Here is a 20942-nt window from a genome sequence, read left to right on the forward strand (position 1 = left end):
CAGCCCCAGTCCCCGGCTGTCCTACGAAAGGAGGCCAAGGACTAGGATCATGACGCGGAAAAAGTCCTCCAATGATCCCCTCCAACATCTCTGGAGATTGCTCTGTAGGAGCCATCACACCTCTAGTCTTGGCCATAACGATCCTGTAGGCGTCACCCCACGGGTTCGTATTGGCACTCTGACAGAGACCCTCAAAGCAGGCCTTTTTGCTTGCTCTTATCTCGGTCTTAAGCGCGGCTTTTGCAGCGGCGAACACCACCCGCCGTTCGTTTCGCTCTTCCTCTGATCGTGCTCGCTGCATCCGCCGCCTAGCCCGTAGGCAGGCGCGGCGCAGGTCCGCAATCGCGTCGGTCCACCAGTAAGCCGGTGGCCTCCCATTTCTAGGGTGGACTCGCCTAGGCATGGTCGCATCACACGCACGTGATAGCACCGCTACCAGCTCGTCGCCGTCTAAACCGATTAAGTTTCGCTCACGGCGGAGCGCCTCCCTAAATACCCCTTCGTCGAAGTATGATGTCTTCCACCTGCGAGGGCTTGGCCTTGGCCTAGCCGCCTCTTCTTCTATCCGCTGTCTGCTGTTATTGTAGTCGATACTGTAGCGAACCGCCAGGTGGTCGCTGTGAGTGTAGCCATCATCTACTCTCCAGTTCGAACTACTTGTTAGGCCAGGACTACAAAAGGTCACGTCAATAATTGACTCCGCTCCGTTTCGACTAAAGGTACTCTTGGTACCGACATTAGCCAAGTCGACATCTAAGATGGCCAGTGTTTCTAGCAGGATCTGACCCCGCTGGTTCGTGAAACGGCTTCCCCATTCCACGGCCCAGGCATTAAAGTCGCCCGCTATTACCACCGGCCTTCGCCCTGTTAGCACGGTCGTTAAGCGGTCCAGCATTTGCGTGAACTGCTCGATCGGCCACCGCGGAGGCGCATAACGGCTACAGAAGAAGACCCCGTTTACTTTGGCGACCACGAAGCCCTCATAGGTAGTAGACACCAACTCCTGAACGGGGTATTTACCCGTCGTCCATATCGCCGCCATTTTTCTGGTCCCATCCGCGACCCAGTTGCCGTTGCCGGCGGGTACTCGGTATGGGTCCTATCGATCGGGCTTCAGGTGTAGAAGTCATAAATCGATATTTGAATCTATTTCGAAATCCAAGATGGCGGACCATATCCAAGATGGCGGACCATATCCAAGATGGCGGCCACAGAATGAGAGTTTGAGCTATGATACCATGCAATATGGGTATCTATCGATCGGGCTCCATGAGTAGAATTCAAAAATGAATATTCGACGCCATTTTGAAACCCAAGATGGCAGACCATATTCAAGATGGCAGCCGCGGAATGGTAGTTTGAGCTATAATACCATGCAATATGGGTATCTACCGATAGGGCTTAATGAGAAAAGGGATGAGGATCATGGTAGATGGTAGGGTAGCGGGTAGGATAAAGTAGGATAGGTAGTAGAGTAGGGTGAAGAATTGAATTGAGATTTGATGAACTCTGGTTCTTTTTTGAGATACCTTCAGAAATTCTTTCGAGCATTTCTCCAGGCATTCCTTTCGAGAATCTTCTCAGGTTTATTTCCGAGATTCCTTCAGATATTGCTTCCGAGATTGCTGTACGGATTGCTCCAGAGTTCTCTTCAGGGATTTTTGCAGGGGTTGCTTAGAAAAATCCTGAAAGGATTCTCTTATTTATTCTTTTCTGCATTCCTTCAGGAATTTGTGCTGGAATTCCTTCAAAAATTCCTTCCAGGATTATTCCTTTTTCCTTTTGTTCCTTAGAGGATTCCTCCCGAAAAAATATGAAAAAAATATATGTTTTCCCAAGTTTTTTTTTTTCAGGCAATCCTAGATCATAGAGACATCTTCTATGGTTCTTAGCTGGAATGCCTGCTCAGCTTCTGGCCGGCATTCTTGTCATGATCTCTCTAAGGATTCCATCAGGAATTCCTTACGGGATTGTTCAGGAATAACTTCAAGGATTTCTGCCAGAATTGCTTCAGAAAATCCTGAAGGAATTCTTTCAAATATTTTAATCAGCATTTTTTCACGGATATCTTCTGGAATTACTTCACAGATTCATTTTAGTATACTTTCAAAATGTTTTGTCGAAACATATTCTGAGAATCCTAATGGAATTCTTTCTACGAGCCGGGATTTATACAGCAATTCCTCCCGGGGTTTCATCTGTGATTATTTCAGGGATTCCTACCAAGCTTTCAGCTGAGATTCCCTCAGAACTCTATCAGATATGCCTCTCAGAATTCCTTCAGTAAAACTTCCCGGGATTTCTATAGGGAATGTTCTCTCCCCCCCCCCCCAGCGTTATGTTATGTTATGTTATGTTATGTTATGTTATGTTATGTTATTTCAGGGATTCCTACCAAGCTTTCAGCTGAGATTCCCTCAGAACTCTATCAGATATGCCTCTCAGAATTCCTTCAGTAAAACTTCCCGGGATTTCTATAGGGAATGTTCTCTCCCCCCCCCCAGCGTTATGTTTTTCAGACTTTTGTACGTAATTCTAAATTTCAATTGGTAGATCGAATAAAATTGAATTTTTGGGTAGTTTATCATTTTTCATGTAGCCGAAAGACACATTATCTTTTCGATGTAACTTTGATAGTGCCCAGAATACTACCATAAAACCCACACATTGTTCACGACTAAAAAATCATGGAGTGGTACAAACATAAATAGAGAAGCCGTGTAGAGTATATCTGGTTCTAATTTTAAATAAAAAAATGGAATGATCATGAACCTGGGCGTGTACGAGACACCGAAGACGACCTTATAGTTGAGGTCGAAATACGTATCTGTCAAAGGATACAAATTAAAAAGAACAGTACTTAACACGATTTTCTTTTAAAAACATGCAAAATTACTGAAAAGATTACGTATGGTGAGTACGTAAAGATAGTTTGTGGGGTGCTGAAGGAAAAACTCAACTACTTTATTAGATATGATTATCTGTGTAAAATATAACTTGTACAGTATTTTAATGTTTGTTTATGCTACACATAGTGAGCTCTATTTTTTTTATTTGTTAAAAAAAATGAGAAATGTTGAACACTGCAGTCGAAATTACATGAAATTAGAAGAACCATGCATTGCATACTTTATCGGGTTATATTTCTGCGCCAATTTAAAAGTCCTTTTTCTATTCTTTTTGAGTGGTTATCATCTCTCTCACTTGTTTAGAGCTGTATTGTATCTATACGGATCAGAATATAACGATAGCGTAGAATTTGGGCTGAAATAGAACTCGGGAAAATTATTAGATATTGAGGACCTACAATGAAGAATTTTTTTGGAACTACACCATAGACTTCCATTTTTTTCGTCAAATCATGTTTATTTTATTGGAACCCGACCGCTGACAACAAATTTAATTGAAGATTTAAATTGTGAGACACCTTGGGCGTTAACGGGTTAAATTCAATATGCTTAACATCTAGCTTGGGAAAATAATCTACTCCTTGCACGCCTTTAATTCTTTTACAAGCGCATAGAAATTTGACTCAAACTTGAAAATGTTTTAGAGGCCTTGAAAAAGTTTTACACCACTTATATACTTCTTAACCCGATAATTTAAAGAATTTAAAGACATTTAAAGTTAATTTAAAGACATCAAACGTAAATTTAGTAAATTATCATACGAATCATTATAAAATCGACTACTTTTAGCCGCAGTCAAAGTTAGGCGACTATCTCGCGTGAAGCAGACCTGGTTTTCAAATTTTCCATCGTAGCGCATCATTGGAGTTTGTCAATTTTCCTTAAAACAACAAGTGCATGGAAATTTACCCATTCTCACCTCTTCGAGGGGGTGAGAATGGGCCAAAGGAACCGAATTTGTTCCGCATCGACAACAAAGCAAGTTAATAATATTCTGTTCAAGGTTGATACTACTTACCAATAATGTGTTATATGAAGGATATGAGTTTGAGCTTCTGAAAAGTATCAATCCACCTAAAAGTGTGTTGTTTCATCGAGTCTTAAAAGCGGCATTTTAGAAAGGCCTTATTTTCAAGCATTTTTTGATGATTTATCAAAAATTAACCAATTGCTCTAGAAACCAATTTTTTTACAGGAACTGCTGACAACTACGAGGATGGCACCATAAAACTTTGATTCGATATTTGATAATATATTTGATAATATATTTCAGATAATGTTTTGACCCAATCAGACCCCTCTGACCCATTGTCACCCCCAACAATGGTAGTTCTAATCCGAGAATCCTTCAATGATCCATCCAGTGACTTTTCAGGGATTTTAACAGAGAGTTTTTTCGGGGTTTCCCAAAGGGGTTTACATGTAATTCCTCCGTGGTTCTTTCAGAGAGTCCACCATGCTCGTAGGCGTCGCCCAGCTACAATGTCGTGCATACTGACGTCATATAACAAGGTATTCCTGTCGTGATTTCTCCACGAGCAGAATTCCTCCAGGAACTCTTCCAGACGTTCAACCAACGATATCGTATGGAATTCTTCTCGGGAATCCTCAAGAGAATCTCAGTTATCCTGGGACGATTCTAGGAATTTGTATAGGTATTGTGTAGCACACGTAATGATGCACCATGCCCAGAAATTCGAGAAAATTTTCCCAACCGGAACGACAACCGTACCCGTCATCTCCGGATTGGTGATTTCAAGCCCTTATCCACTGGGCTAACTGAAGTGCTTATTTCATTGAGCGATTACGGCAATTGTTCAAACCTTCTGTACATTGAAGTAGCCTACACCTCAGTGTAAAACATAAAATTAGGAAAAATGTAAAAAAAACAAAGTCAAACAAAATTGCAAAAAATAATGTTGTTGAAGACCGCAAAGTGATCCAACGCCTGTGAAAAAGTTATACCCTAGTGTTATATAGCAAAGTTGGCGAAGTATTGGGATTTTATCATTGATATTATTCCTTTACCTGCACTGGAAAAACAGCAATAATGGGGTATGACAGGTGTCGGATCACTTTGCTGTCTTCGACCTACAAAAATACCAAAGGTTGTATTAAATGAACGCATCTTGCGGTACAAATCGAGACAAATCGACAAACTCAAGATTTTTGCATATCATTTGGTCAAGTTTTCGCATACAAACATTCAAGCCAGTGTTGGGAATACTCACTTGCAAGAGTGATACTCACTTGCTTCTATCTCAGTCCAGAAGCATGCTATCAAAAAATGATGTTTGAAGAGCTTTTAGATTGTAGTTTAATCTAAAAGTTTGCCAAATAAAGTAAAGGTCGCAGACGCATATCAAAGTTGTGAGAGAGCTGTGAGTACGAGGTGAGTAAAATTCGTGAAATTTATACTCACCTTGTGCTCACAGCTCTCTCGCGGTTTTGGTATGCGTTTGCGATCAGTATTCGACAAACTTTTAGATTAAACTACTATTTAGAACCCCTTCAAACATCATTTTTTGATAGCATGTTTCTGGACTGAGATAGAAGCAAGTGAGTTTAACTTTTTACAAGTGAGTATTCCCAACACTGCTTCAAGCTCGATGAGCGCCCCCTTAGACGTAATCGATACGTTTAAATTTTGTTCGTAGCTTTTGGGAGCCCAAAACACTTGGAAATTTATGTCTTTCATATAAGTGTGTGCCACCCTAGTGTACATACATAATTTCGGCCATATGGGACAAGAATAAATTATTTTTGAAAAAAAAAATTATTAAGATTTAAAATCATGTAGCTGTATTTTAAAGCTGTTTTTACTCTTAAGCTTAACCCTTCAGGACGTGCGCCGTTGTAAACAGTACAACACTACCAAAAAACCTCGCTCGTCGTATACAGCTCAAGCGCGGTGCAGTTTCATTTCAGCTGCTTGATGGCGCTCGTTCTGAAAGGTTAAAAGAACCGTTTTATATGATTGATATCTCTATGGTCTTACTTTTGGTCCATACTACTCAATGAACTCATCACTGCACACATTGTATATTGTAAGCTCCCATCGTCTCGCGTAAGGGCATTCACATCAGATCGCACGTCAACGGCTGGGCTCCATTTTATGGTCCCTCCCAACGCGAAACCGGGGATGACAAGCCGTGGTGCGGACTTCTAAACAAGGAAACCACGTTTCCTAAACAGACCCAACCCATCGCCCATAAACATTGCACTGTGCACACTGCGCGGCAGCTCAGTGAACGACCGGCCGGTCGGGGCGGCGCGGCGGACAGCTAACAATCCCCAATAAATACCGTGGAACCATGTCGAACGAAACCGACAATCCAACCGACATGTGTTTCTCTTCGCACCTCGCTTCATTAGGAGAGTCCGACTGCTCCGTACGGTGAAAGGGGACCTAAGGTGGATACCCGCCGTCGTGCCGCGACGACGACGACGACTACTAGAAACCTTATGGAAGTGGTAATTAGGGTCTTATGGTGGTGCAAAGGCAGGCCCACGTGCGCGAAACAGAATAAGCAAAACAAAACCGAGCATCAACATCAACAGCGGCGCGGTGGCGGCGGCTTTTGTAAATGCATTTGCGCTAAAAACTCTCTGTCTGCATGGTTGTTAGTTTCGTTTTTGCCATATCCCCATATGTGAGTGGAATTGCATCGCCGGTGTTGCTGCGGTCTGTGTTTGCATATATTCGCGGAGCATGACCGGAGAGGTTAATGCACTGCGTTCACTGGGATCTTTGTTTCGAAGTTGGGACTTTAGAATGCTTTTTCTCTTGATTAGGATATTGTCGACACGACCAATGTTAAGGCGTACCGTAATCCGGGGTCAAATTGATCACTTTAAAACAACTTTCGCGGATAACTTTAGTGGCAATTCAAAAATTGCCAAAAGAATTTCTGGAAAATCAGTACCTAGTGGATCTCTATGACACCATGTGACAGAGTTATGTTCAACAAATTTAAACTTTTAGTAAAATTACTTCAAAAATCAAAAAAATGAAAATGTCACTTAGGGGCGAAATTGATCAGTGTACAATTGAGCATCGGTTAAAAAGAAAAATATTCCTATCCACTTAATTTTGCCTTTCTAAACCTGAATAACGTGTCAAAACTCTTACAGCTAGTGAATTTGACACTTAAAATGCAAATTTAAATTTTAAAATTTCCCCCTTAACGCCTAAAGGTAGGCAATTTCCTTTAAATTAAGTGATTTCTGTTACAATAAATGACGTTTTCGTCAAAATAAGAACTTTTTTTAACTTATTCATATTCAGAATAGCTATGCAGAAAGTTATGCCAACCAAGGTTCCAGAAAAATGTTAAAACAAAAAGTTTACGAGAAGTCCTAGTGGCATCGATTGTTTAGAAGCAATGATTTCAGCTAAATGAGAAACACATTGCAAATTCCTAAAAAAAAAGGCAAAAGTTAGTAAAAAAAATAAAAGTCTAAACTCATCTTTAGACATCTATGAACTAAATGAGGTAAGAAGTTTGAGATCATTCCGACGCTTAAAAGTTCCTGGTATACAATGCAGTACCCAAATGATCAATTTGACGCCGGTTTACGGTAGTCGAAAAGTAAATGCAAGAATGAAATGTATCAAGTGTTGTTTAAAACATATTTTGATATTAATAAAAAGAAACGTGTCGGATGTTTCCTGAGATTATCCAGATCAGAGTTCAACTCAGTAATAAGGCTATTTAGAACTCTTAAGGATATAATCAACGTAAAACCAATTCAAATATACCTCGATTTAGTGGACCCTTGTTATAAAGACCCACGATTTTATGTACTTCGACTGTATGTACATTTTACCTCAATTTTATGTACATTTTTAGATGGTAAAAATTTTAATATCCAATCAGTTTAAAACTTGCAGTTTGTATCATGATGAATAATAATGCAGGGGTTTTCATCCTTTTGACACGGATCCCTTCATATTAATACATTGTTTTGTGGAGCATCCATAATAGCACCGAAGCATACTTCTTTTTTACAGACTTTTCCTCAATGCTTTCTAACAAACTTCTTTAAAAATCTTCCTCACCGAGAGTTGTAATATATTCCTAATATTTCTGGTAGATGCCTTCTACTATCTTGGCGTGCACTCAGCTGATTAAATTCCAAAATTTGTAGCAAGTTCAATCAAAAGTATTCACTCGTTTCCGCCCTGTGTCGAATCAGGCAACCCTATTGCAATAGGGAATCGCGCCACTTGGGCGGTGGCTTCTATTTTCGTCTGTTTTCCACTATAACTCAGTCAAATTTGAACCAATTGATACAATTTTTGGAATGTAGTGAGATAGGTATAGTATCTACCCGTGTACAACATTTCAAGTCAATTGGTTCAAAATTGACTGAGTTATAGTGGAAAACAGACGAATATAGAAGCCACCGCCCAAGTAGCGCGATACCCTACTATAAAGCCAAGATACGGCATTGCGAAAGCCTCTTTTATCGATTGCTCTCTGAGCGAACAACAAGTGCAAGTATAGCGTGTAAAAATAAAGTTTTAAATCGAGTACCGCGTGTGCCAGTACAACTTTACCTCCGAAATTTCCGAATACAATAAAAGTTTATTGTAATTCTTTGGCAAATTACTGACAAGAAGTGTGAATTTCTGAAGGAACCGTTTGAGCAATTTCTGTAGAAACTGCTAGAACAACTTGTGAACAGCTGGAACTACTTTTGAAGAAATTCCTGCTGAAATGTCTGAAGTAATTCTAGAAATATTGAAGAAATCTTCAAGGATACTTCCAAAAGTATCGCTGAAGAAATTCCAGAAGCAATTTGAAGTTCCTAGAGGTACGCTTGGAGAAATTACTGAAAAAAATGTTTCTGAAGAAATCTCTGTATAAATATCTACAAAATCTCTGCAAGAATGTCTTCCTGCTTTTCAAAACTTCTTAAAGAACATGTAGCAAAAATTCTGAAGGAAACCTTGGAGTAAATGCTGGAAGAGAAAGTCTAGAAAGAATATTTAGAGGAATGTGAAGAAATCTTAGGAATTTCCCTAATAATCTTTTTTTATTCTTAACCACTTAACCTATTTTACAGCTCTTTTGTTCACTAGGGCACTACGTAAGCGATTCCAATTGCCGGCACTTAGCCTTTGTACAGCGCCTAAATGTATTCTATTATATTCTTATTCTACTATATCGAACTGGTTTGCCTTTGTGCTGCTTTCACTTTTCTACCCTGTACTTGGTAGAATGATGAGCACGATGATGATATGATGTGTGGCTGTTGTTCCTTTTCCAGTCCAATTGGGGGTCGTCCATTATGGGTTGCCGTTCGCAGATATCCAATTATCCGGGTCCGTTTGAGCTATGAGAGCTCAGAAGAGGGTCAAGTGCCAGCCGCTCTCGGGGGGAAGAAGGGCAACTGACGAAGTGCCGGGGCTGGGATCGAACCCATGACCAACCGCTTATGAAGCGAACGTGTAGCCACTGCGGCACGGGCCCCGGTATGAATAATAATCTCTTGTGGAATTTCTTAAGCAATCCTTGCAGATTTTTTTTTATTGGAAAGCTTCTGAGAAAATATTGGAGGAGTTCTGAATTACTGACTTCTAATGTATCCCTGAACCATTTTCTGTAAAGAAAATCCATGCAGTATTTTGAGAAAGTTCATGGAAGGTTTTCTAGATGGATGTTTTATTAAATTTCTGGAGGAATCTTTATGAAAAAAAAATCTGAAGATAGATGAATTTCTGGAACAATTTATGCAAGATTTGTTGAAAGGAATTCTTGAAATACTTTCTATAGGAATCCATGCAACGTTTTTTGGAAGCTATCCGTGCAAGACTTTCTTAAGGAGCTCTTGGTGAAATTTCCGGAGAACATTCTTAAGTCTAAAGAAATCTCTTAAAGATTTTGTTTACTGTATGATTCTTTAAAGAAAGTCCACGAAGATTTTGCGAAGGAGTCATTGAAGGAATTTCTTTAAGAATCCCTGGGAAAAACTCGTGAAAGATTTTTTAAATGTTTCCTGGGATAGATTTCAGCATGAGTCCATTGAAGAATCATTGAAAAATCTGTGGAAGTTTTTCCAAAGTAAGCATTGGAGAAATTTGTAAAGAAATCTTTGGAGGAAAATCTGGATATTATTAGCCATGCAAGATTATCTGAAAGAATCCCTCGAAAAATTTGTGAAGAAACACCGCGCAGTTTCTATAGGAATTCCAGCAAAAAAAATGCCCGAATGGATCTCACTTTTTTAAGAGTCCCTGGAGGAATTTCTAAAGTAATGCAAGGAAGATTTTCTGAAATTCATCAAACGCTCCCAACAACGTTCAACCATGGATTGGAAAGTACGCTCCGAGTTAGAAAGAATTCACTGCTACATCTCATTTGTAAACCAGCAAACAAGCGAACCCGACTTGCCAAGCGATTGTGATCGTAATCACCTTTTTGAATCGTCGCATCTAAACAATGTCGGTGGGCACCGGAGCTGGCTGAATCGCTGACTGAGGCAGTTTCAAGAAATAGCACATCCAAACAGCCATAAATCCGCGGTGGCTGCAATGCACCACCACCCGGTGCAAGTTGCAATTGCGACGGTGGTGTTGATAGGACATAGCAAACCTAAACCCGAGCGATCGTTTGTTGTCTCATGCTGAAACTGTATATAGGTAGGTTTGCAGCTGCGAGCGGCGCTTGTAGATCGAGCGATATCCATAGTTTAGCGCTGCTGCATACTAGACGATGCGACGGTTAGCACCGTTAGAGGTCTTTCCCTTGTGGTCTTCTCTATTATTAGCGAAAAATATTGCAAACTTCGATCGAACGGTAGTTGGCGGCGGTACCATCCGAATCCAGCTAGTCGGTACCAGTATGCAAATGAATAGAAAAATCGAAATCGACTAATCTAATCTACCGGCGACTGATCTACAACAGCTCTGCGCAATCAGTGTTCGGATGTTTGCGAAATCAGAGGAGGTTTGTTTCGAAAGTTGCTAAATAACTCGTTGCATGACCTATTATGCACATCGATCCGCGATAGGTAAAGAGATAACGTTAAGCGACTTAATTTAGTTTTTGGATTGTGGTGACATTGAGAATCTAGTTTGACATGACTCCAAATTATTATGGTGTCCTTCAAATTTTAACGTGTGTTAAAAGTTCTGATTAGAACGCATAGCATTTTCCTGATCAATATGTTATCGTTCGAACTGTGACAAAGCCTGCTACTCAGCTTTGTAAACTTCTGTAAGCCCTTCCACAGGGTTCCAGGTCATTTGGCCGAATACCGTTTGGTTGAACGTCGTTTAGCTGACAGGGCCGTTTGATCGAATACCGGAAATAGACGGAAAAATCTAGGATAAAACGTTTCAAGCGTGTGTAGAGTTCTTCCTGGAATGGTGGTGTTCTAGCAATAATATCTATGTTGAGTGCAGAATAAGCTTAAGTTAACATACACATAAATGAAAACATTTAAAAAATATCCATGTCATCCGCAAAGCAGACAAAGAGCAATGTTTAAAAGTAGGCATGAGAATCCGTCACCTTGTCGTAGTCCCCAGCGAGATTTGAATGAGCTGGATATTTCATCCAAAACCCTTACGCAGTTTTGCTGACCGTCTTTGCTTTTGCTTTGAGTAGTTTGATCATCTTCCCAAGAAAGTTATTTTCGTCCATGACTTTCCTTAGCTCTGTGTAGTTTGTACTGTCGTATGCCGTCTTGAAGTTGATGAACAGGTGATGCATATGATGCATTGCATATGCGTTGGGACCTGGTATTCACGGCATTTCTGTAGGATTTGTCGTACGGTGAAGTTCTTGTTCATTGTCGAGCTGCTGTTAATTAAGTCGGCTTGATAACTTCCCACGAATCTATTTGTTTTAGTTGACAGACGACGGAAAACGATCTGGGATTGAACTTCGTACACTGGAACCTCTTTTTAAGCACATGGCTGGGGGTGCATAAAATAAAAATGTGCTTAAATTAAAAAAAAAAAAGGCATAAAAAAGGGAAATTTGTGCATCAATTAAGTTTAAGGAAACTTAGTGTTTTTTCGGCTTTCAGTCACAGAAAAAGCGTTGATTGTTTTAAATCATTGCCTACGTTTCGATCCTGTGGTTGGGATCTTCATCAGGGCTTCCAGATTCCAACCACAGGATCGAAACGTAGGCAATGATTTAAAACAATCAACGCTTTTTCTGTGACTGAAAGCCGAAAAAACACCAAGTTTCCGTAAAACCCAGTCAGTCCCTGTATGTAATTAAGTTTAAGATTTAATCAGGGAATCTAGTTTGCGAGAACAGGTCTTGCTCCTGAGTATTTGAGGGGGTTTCCAGAAAGTTCCAAAAGAGGGGATATCAGGAGTCTTTGAAGGAGCGTTTCAAGGTATTTCAAAGAGTTTCAGAGGGTTTCAGAAACATTTTAAGGGTGTTAATATAAATTTCAGGGGCGTTCATTAGAATATCAGGGACGTTTCAAGAGGTTTTCAGGTGCATTTCAGGGGGTTTCTGGAGCCTATTAAAATTTATTATGATGATTTCATGGGCATTACAATGGGATTATGGAATATTCATGTGCGTTTCGAGGAATTTCAGATCAGGGCCGTTATCAGGGGGTTTCAAGAACACCCCTATATCAAAGGGCATTTTAGGGGCTCTTTTTTAAGATATTTTAATTTTCTAAAGTGCCTCTGAAATGTCCCGAAAATCCGCATGACCCTATGCAATGCACCTGAGACACTCCGAAACAACTCTGAAACCTGCTGAAAATGCTATGAAACTTCCTGAAATGACTTCATAATCTTCTTGAAACACCCATGGACCCCATGTAACGCACTTTTCTTTTCTTTTATAGAATGAGAAAATCTGCAACAGATACCCAAGAGGTGGTTCCTCGGGTGAGGTGGGGATCGACCCACTAAAAACTCATTCTCTCTCTTTTCCTTACCTTCGCGGTACGCCCGTTCGGGATGACTTCGAGAAATGTAACGCACTTAGGAACCTCCGAAACCCTGAAAACGCCTCTGAATCCCGCCGAAAATGCTATGAAAACCCCCTAAACCCTCCTCGACCCCGTGTAACATACCTAATACCTTCCGAAACCCACGAAAACTTCTCCGTAACGCCTCTGAACTCCCCCAAAAATGTTCTGAAACTTCCTGAAATACCTCCATAATCCCCCTGACACCCTCCCCCCGGACTCCATGTAACGCACCTTAGATCCTTTGAAACCCCTGAAAACGCCTGCAAAACGCCTCTGAATCTCGCCGATAACACTCTGAAACATCCTGAAATGCCTCGAAGATCTCCGTAAAGCCTCCCTCAGACTTCATAAAACGCACCTGAGAGGCTTTGAAACCCCCGGAAAACTCCTCTGATTCCCACCGAAAATGCTCTTAATTTTCCTAAAATGCCTCCAAAATCCCCCTAAACCCCCCTCGGACCCCATGTAACGCACCTGAGACCCTCTGAAACTCCTGAAAGCGCCTTTGAATCCCGCAAAAATGTTCTGAAACATCTTGAAATGCCTTCGGAATCCTCCTAATACCCCCTAGGGCACTATGTTACGCAACTAAGACCCTCAGAAACCCTCAAAAACGCCTCGCAACGCCTCTGAAACTAGTTTAAAATGCTATGAAACTTCCTGAAATGCCTCGGTATGACAAACCTCCTGCAGCGCTACGATGCCAAACCCGCGGTGCTTCAATAGATCGGCGAGTATGCGGGTGCCTCCAATGAAGTTAAGAGATCGGCAGTTCCACGTGCCGAGTTTCCAATCGCAAGTCCTTTTTGTTCGCTGGGGTCGTTGCCGTTGGTCTCGGTTCGTATTACATATTCTTTTTCTGATTTTCCGTTGCAATGCTGTTTTTACGCACTAATCCCCTACTTACCGGAGGTGACTTCGTTGGGAAATCGGCCGTGTTCTGCGTCATTTATTCGAATCAAGCTTTGGATCGTGCCGTTGGATATCGGAGCTCGATTAAGATTTTCGAATTAAGATGAAATAAATAAATAAATAAATAAATGCTTGCAAAGACTTGGCCAGGTGTGTGGAGATGAGTGGGTCTCTGTTATTGCAGATAGTAGCGAAATCTACCATAGCAATGGATATACTCATCTTTGCAACTCCATCCACGATTTGTGCAAGTATTCGTGCTATGCTCTACTATGCTAACCCCCTACTTACCGGAGGTTCATAGTGCACAGTTGAGCTTAGAGTCCTTCCCTAGCACTCGGACGTCGTCGATCAGCCACCCCTAACATGAGGAACAGACGCTGTTGTGAGCCGCTCCTCCTGGAGAGCAGACGCTCATGTTTCCAGAAGCAAACTTGCCCCGATATTATGGTATTTTTCATTTAATATGAAAGGGAGCGTCCATAAATGATGTAGCATTTTTTGAACGATGTTTTATTCCCCCTCCCTCCTCGTTGCATATTTTCACATACCTAATACATGGCTGGTCATTCAATCTCAGACTCCCCCTAAAAAGCTACGTCATTTAAGGACGCTCCCAAAGTCGTTGGTTTCTATGTTCAAGATAGAACCGCTGTTCATTACTTAAACGATTGGTAGTTCTGAAAGACTGAGGAACGTTGAACCGTGGAACTGTGGAACGTGCTCGACATGATTCAGGAATGTGAGTCACAAAGAACGCTGCGCATGTAATCTGCGGAATGCGTTCGTTTTTCTTCGCGGTCTCAAAACACAACTCGCCGTTGTCTGATACAGTTAATTAGTACGCAGATTCATTTCATCCAAAATGTCACGAATTCTTCATTCCAAATGTGAAAGAAGAAAAAACAAACGAGAATCTAAAAGAGCACCGTCTGAGAATTTGGTTCACACAGCGCTCCCGCATCTCCATCGGCAGCCAGTCGAACAACCAAACCCAAACTCCGCCAACATCGGTGTTGGAAGCCGTCTACCAAAGTGAGTGACAGAGACCGTGCCGTGCCAGATAAAAACCGGCGAGATTTGTCGCGCACAGTCTGACTTAAACACGCTCTGAACTTGCGCCTTGCACCTCTACCCACGATGCACACTAAGCGACGACCGTGTCTGACAAAATCTCTGATCTTCAACTTGATCTTCTCTCCCATCCAACTCGATGTTCGCCACGTCACATCGACGCCGTCGCCGTCTAGAGATTGAGGCAATTAGTCACTGTTGTTGTTGCTGCTGGTGGCGCAGCGGGGTGGAATCGATGCACTCAACTCTGAACCGTGGACCCACCCCGATCCGAAACCCGCACCAGACAAACAACGTGCATTTAATGCACTTTTAACGATACATTTTACGAGTTCCTTTGCTTTTCACCTCTCCCGCTGGTGCTGGGTCGCATCGTGATGGCAGATCGCGGGGGCCACAGAACGATCGCAAAACCTCTCATCATAATAAAGTGCAATTAGTATTGTAACCGGCATGCGTGAGTGTGTTATATGTACTTTATTTATGATGGGAGGAGGTGATGAGACATCATCGTCAATGGTCCTCTTTGCGGTCCCATCGAAATGGTTTGTGATGCACTTTAGGTTGCCAAATATTTCACCTCTCAGGCAATGCAGCCGGCGATGACGTTTGGGATGGCCAACGTAAATAATCACACATTCGTTGGGCGCCAAACGTTCTTTCAGGCATCAGCTACAGCAACGAAAGAGTCCCTAGCAGCTCTGGCGGAAGAATTGTGTGGCCGTTGTGCGAATGGGGCAATAAAGATGTCTCGAAACCTGACTGGTCAGGGCGGCACATTCTCGAGTGAACCGACCGGTATGTTCGTAAATTAAAAGACGATTTATTTACATTCACTGCGTGTGACACGTTTTATTTAACGCATACTTTGTGCTTTGTTACGACTTATTTCGCTGTTGGCACTAGTGGGTTTATGCGCTGAATTTAGCTTTCTGTTGTAGAGAAACCGTTTATGTTGCTCTACAGAATGCTCCGTTACCGATTGGTTTCGTTATATTTATTATCATATGTTTCATTATCACTTATCATATGTTGTATTTTCACTTCTAACAAAAATACAAAATTAGGAGACACAACAAACATCCTTTATTTTAAATAGGACGAAATTGAAAGTAAGGTACCTTGTTGCTAAAGGGTGGTACGGTCAAATTTTGGTCATACAATTTTTTTTCATAACTTTAGATTGAGTACACCTAAATAGCTGATTTTTGGACCAGTAATGGTACATTGTATGTAGCTTATACCTAAAATTTGCATCAAAATCGGTTTTGTATTTGCGAAGATATAGTTGAATCCTGAGATCTTCAATTTCAAAGATTTGTAGAAAAAGGATAAAAAAATAAGAACATATTTTTACTGTTTTATTTATATAGCCAGAAAAAGTTAACCGATTTCAATGAAAATTTTCTGTTTGTAAAGTATACATTTCAAAATGTTGTGTAATAGTAGTTTACGCAACAAGGTGCAGAATGAAGATTTTTACAGCACGAGTCGTACATTTATCCAACGAGGCTTGCCGAGTTGGATAATTACGACGAGTGCTGTAAAAATCGAGTTCTGCACCGAGTTGCGTTCAACGTTTTTTGCAACTTCATAAATTACCACTGGAGGATAGTTTTCAACAAAACAGTTTCATCAGACTGCACACTGATGTTCATAGTCATGATAAAGGAAGTCTGATCATAGCAGGTTATACAGTGCAGTTGTCACTATTTTTCAAACCTGCGTCCAGAAAGCATCAATAAGTTGATCAAAACTGAAAATAGTGCTGTAATGGTTCATTACGTAACGCAAATCAGTGCTGTAATGAACCATTACAGCACTGTTAATTTTGTGTGGGAAAGTAGGCCTTTTACTGGCAGATATGCGTGAGGTAAAATAGCCTATTACGATGAGAAGTTGAAAAAAAAAAATGTTTATCCAATTTTATCTAGCCGTTACAAAGTTATATTTTCCTAAGTGGCACCCGGCCAGCTTTTTTTTTCATATTCAAACTGCTACAACTTTGAAAGTATCCATACAAAATGGCTCAAAATTTAACTAAGAACATATTTTTTAATAGTATTATACTGTGAAATTTTCATAAGAATCGGAGCAGTATTGGTAGTTCTATAATCAAAATTGTGCTTTATTGTCCTTAAATTGCCGAAAATTTACTATGGAGCGCTTTGTACAACATTTTGAAAAGGCAGGTCGTTGGTTTTATCTATATATCAACCAATACTGAATGGATTTTGATAAAAAATATGGTATAAGCTACATATGTATAATGTACCATTACTGGTCCGAAAATAAGCTGTTTTGGTGTACGCAGTCTACACCGTGTCCAATAAGTTCTCATACAAAATGCAAATTTAGAAAATATCATTTTATTTCACATATGTGATTCATATTTTCAAAATGAATACATGTATTGAAAGGCCACATAATACTGATTAAATAAAGCATACGGTTTAGAATAACTTTATTTTCTACTAGCTGTCCCGGCAAACGTTGTCTCGCCAAGCTGTGGTGGTTTGACAATTGTTGAGCTCATAACGTCACCGCACTCTAGATTGCTCTCATTTCGATCGTGTTAATTTCCTTCCCAGTTCACGAAAATCAGTGTTTTATTAATTTTCTTTTTTTTTCTAGTTGATTTTCGTAACTTTTTGTACATATAAACACAGCCAACATGAATACGAACCGAACCGTGCAAGAGTCATGCTGATCGGTTCACCCGTTCCTGAGTTTTGTTGCCTCAAAGACAATTTAAACTCATTTTTATATATATAGGTTTGTTTTTATAAACCTAGCAGTACACTTCCATTTTAAGAAATCCGTTTTCTCCGGCACGCAAGAAAAAATATCCGAAAAGTTTTTCATTCTACGGTAGCGAAATAGAGTCCATAAGGATAAATTTTGAGTTTGTATCCCAAGTGATGTACCAATTGGATATACTAAGGCTAAAATAATACAGTTTTAGTGATGATATGGTAAGAAATTTGCAAGTAAGCTCAACTTGGGCTAATTTTCATGAAAATAACCGTTATTTCAAAGATAAACATCAATAAACGTAAATTTTGGACAAAATTTATCACAATTGGAATAAAAGCATGTTTTCTAAGTGAGAATGGTGTGAATTAACCAGATTAGATGCACCAATGCTTCTTTAACACAACAAATCTCATTGAAACAGGTAAATTGACATTTTTGTTTAATTTACGTTTTATTTTGTACAAAATAAAACGGCTCCGTACTTAACCAATACAGGATCCCATATTTTATCTTTTCTGGTCATAGTTGTTACTACCCAAGTAACATTTTTAGTTTTCTTATAGCCTACAAGCTGTTGTTACAATCAAACCGTTAAAACTCATTTTAAAGCTTAGTAATCTCAACAGCTCTAATAAACCCCTGATAAAACCCCATAAAACCCAAAAGGGCCCACCCTACAGGAGGTTGGTAAAACCATTCCTTAAAACCTTATATATGCTACTTGGTTTTATGACATATTATTATAGTGTATTACAAAGCATCGCTATGATCTGTTATGTAGGTTACAAGAAAACCAATAAGCCGTTTTAATCATCACATGAATTGACAGTAAATTGCAAATTAATAATAATGAAAAAAAAAACACGACAACTGTGTCGGTCGTCCATGTCAATCATATTTAGTTTCAATTTTGACGGAACTAAAAACTCTGTTACAATGAATTAGAAATTCATGCCAAAAAAAAATAACGATATAATGCAATGAAATACTTCTGAATAAGGCGATGCGCCACGTGATTTTGAAGTTTTGGGCATTTTAAAAATATGTTTTTTTTATCCAGCTTGCGAATTATACATTCAAATCGCAATCCAAACGACATCATGGCGTACTCAATTTGCAAGCAGGAATTGATCACCGTGATGAAAAATATGGATGCCATCTAGTTAAATCTTCCTGGTTTTGTTTAAGATTGTTTAAGATCAGTTAGCGTAAAAGCAACATGTACTAAAGTTGCTGTTCTTTATGAATACTGTGCAAAAACAAGCATACACCTTCTTAATCTAAACGTATAAATTTGTACGCTACTAAAAAACTAATAGGTTCTATAGACGTGCGGGTTCAGACTGATTATTCTTTAGAACGCTTGGCCGTCATAAATGTAAACAAACCAAAAGTTCTGCATTTTTGTGAATATTCTGTGATGTTTCGTCTCCTTAGGTAGTATCTACTCAATTGTTAGGTAAGTAAGCAGTGATAAACAAAGAGGATCATCCTACACCGGCTGTGACTGGATTTGAACAAATAAAATACATGTTAGAGCCAGATCAAACGATGCCATCATTGATATCAACCCTACAACCCACAACCTATCGGTTGCTTCTGAAATCCCCGTCACAATCGGACTCTAGCGAAAAAATCTTAGTTTGGTCGCCTAGCTAGAAAAAATAAGACCGCCAGAGATATTTTCTGTTTTCTGTTTACTTCAAATAGAATGAAAATTGATTATGATCAGATGATTATTTCTTTATTTGAGTGGCATATCGTTGTGGATAGCAGCACTCTTTAGCCAGCTCTAATAATTCCAGAAGTTATTCCTAAAAGATTTAAGGTGGTTTTATTATGACTTCATACAATCTATCAGGTTTTAAAAACAATAAAAAATGGCATGCATGCGGCTTCAGAAAAGGTTTTAAGACCAAGTTTTAATGCGTCTTTAGCAGTCCGCTTACAATGAAATTTTTGCTTGGCAAAATGGCAAGCAGATAAGTTTTAATCAATGGACTTTAGGATACCTACAAACTGTTTTAAAGTTGCTAGTATCGTTAAAGCAGCTTGACAATATGGACTGCTTCATTTAACCTAAAAGGGCTTAGCAAATCAATGACAAAGCCTCAATAAATTATGTCTAAGAGCAGAAATAATAGAAATTGTTACTTGGGTAGCGATGGAGAGGACAAGAACCTAATTTGTTTCAACTCAAAACCATCACTCGTTAAAATACGACGAAATACCAATGAAATGGCGTGCGTGCCAGCTGAAATTGACTTACGACACATTAAGCGATCAACAGAGAAGGATAAAGGACAGTTAGTTCCGAAACATATGCTGTATTTGGTGTATGTTAGTTGGCCTTTCAATAAATATATTTACTTTGAAAATCCTAATTACTGATGTGAAATGAATTGAGCTTGATTTTGTATGAGAACTTATTGGACACGGTGTAAAGTTATGAAAAAAAAAATGGTGTAACCAAATTTTAACCGTACCACCCATTAGACAGATGGATGTGTCTTTGCTTTTGGAGTAAGATTCCATTCCACTCCAACTCAAACTCGCTTTAAACGCCCCTCTCTGCTCTATTTCAGTACACTCAAACCTCCATTCAGGCAATGAATCGGGACTGCCTAAATAGAATTTATACCTAAATGGAATACAAGGTTGCAAAGAAGTTTAAGAAAGAAGAGTGAGTAAAGGGTGAGTCGATAATTATTGTGCCATTTCCAAACTAACGTAACTTTTTTCCTACTTCACCAAAATGAACCAAATTTTGCACAGTTTCTCCTTATAGTCTATTGTTTACATAAAATGAATTGAAAAGTTATCAGTGAGATTCCGGTCGATATAGAATAAATTTAGTTAACAGTTCTAAAACTGGTGTTGTACAATCACATGCTAAAATCAAAAATCATGGTATCGCGCCTTGGAACAATTAATGATTATACATTATCGGATCATCTTAATGTTCGTCAATAGGCTTCAAGAACGGTTGTCAGTGAAACATAAGCTTGGAGCTGGGTGAAAACCAGGCACGATGCACATAAACAAACCAGAGAGCTTCAATTATTTGTTTCAAGTGGAGCCTGAACATGTCTACATGGAGGGCGTTAATTGAAAATGTCGTGAACTTCACTAAAACGCATCCTAAATTTGAACCTATCCCAAAAAGTTGAAATACATACATATACTAAACTACTGTAAAAATTTGGTTTCATTCCGTTAACTGTAGACAATTTGCGAATCAGTTGAAGGTAGGGTGGCACAATAATTAACGACTCACACTTTATTAGGGGATTTAAAGGGTTTCATGCGAAGTTTCAGAGAGCAGGGGAG

Source organism: Aedes albopictus, chromosome 2 (genome assembly GCF_035046485.1).
Source record: "Aedes albopictus strain Foshan chromosome 2, AalbF5, whole genome shotgun sequence".
Lineage (NCBI taxonomy): Eukaryota > Metazoa > Arthropoda > Insecta > Diptera > Culicidae > Aedes > Aedes albopictus.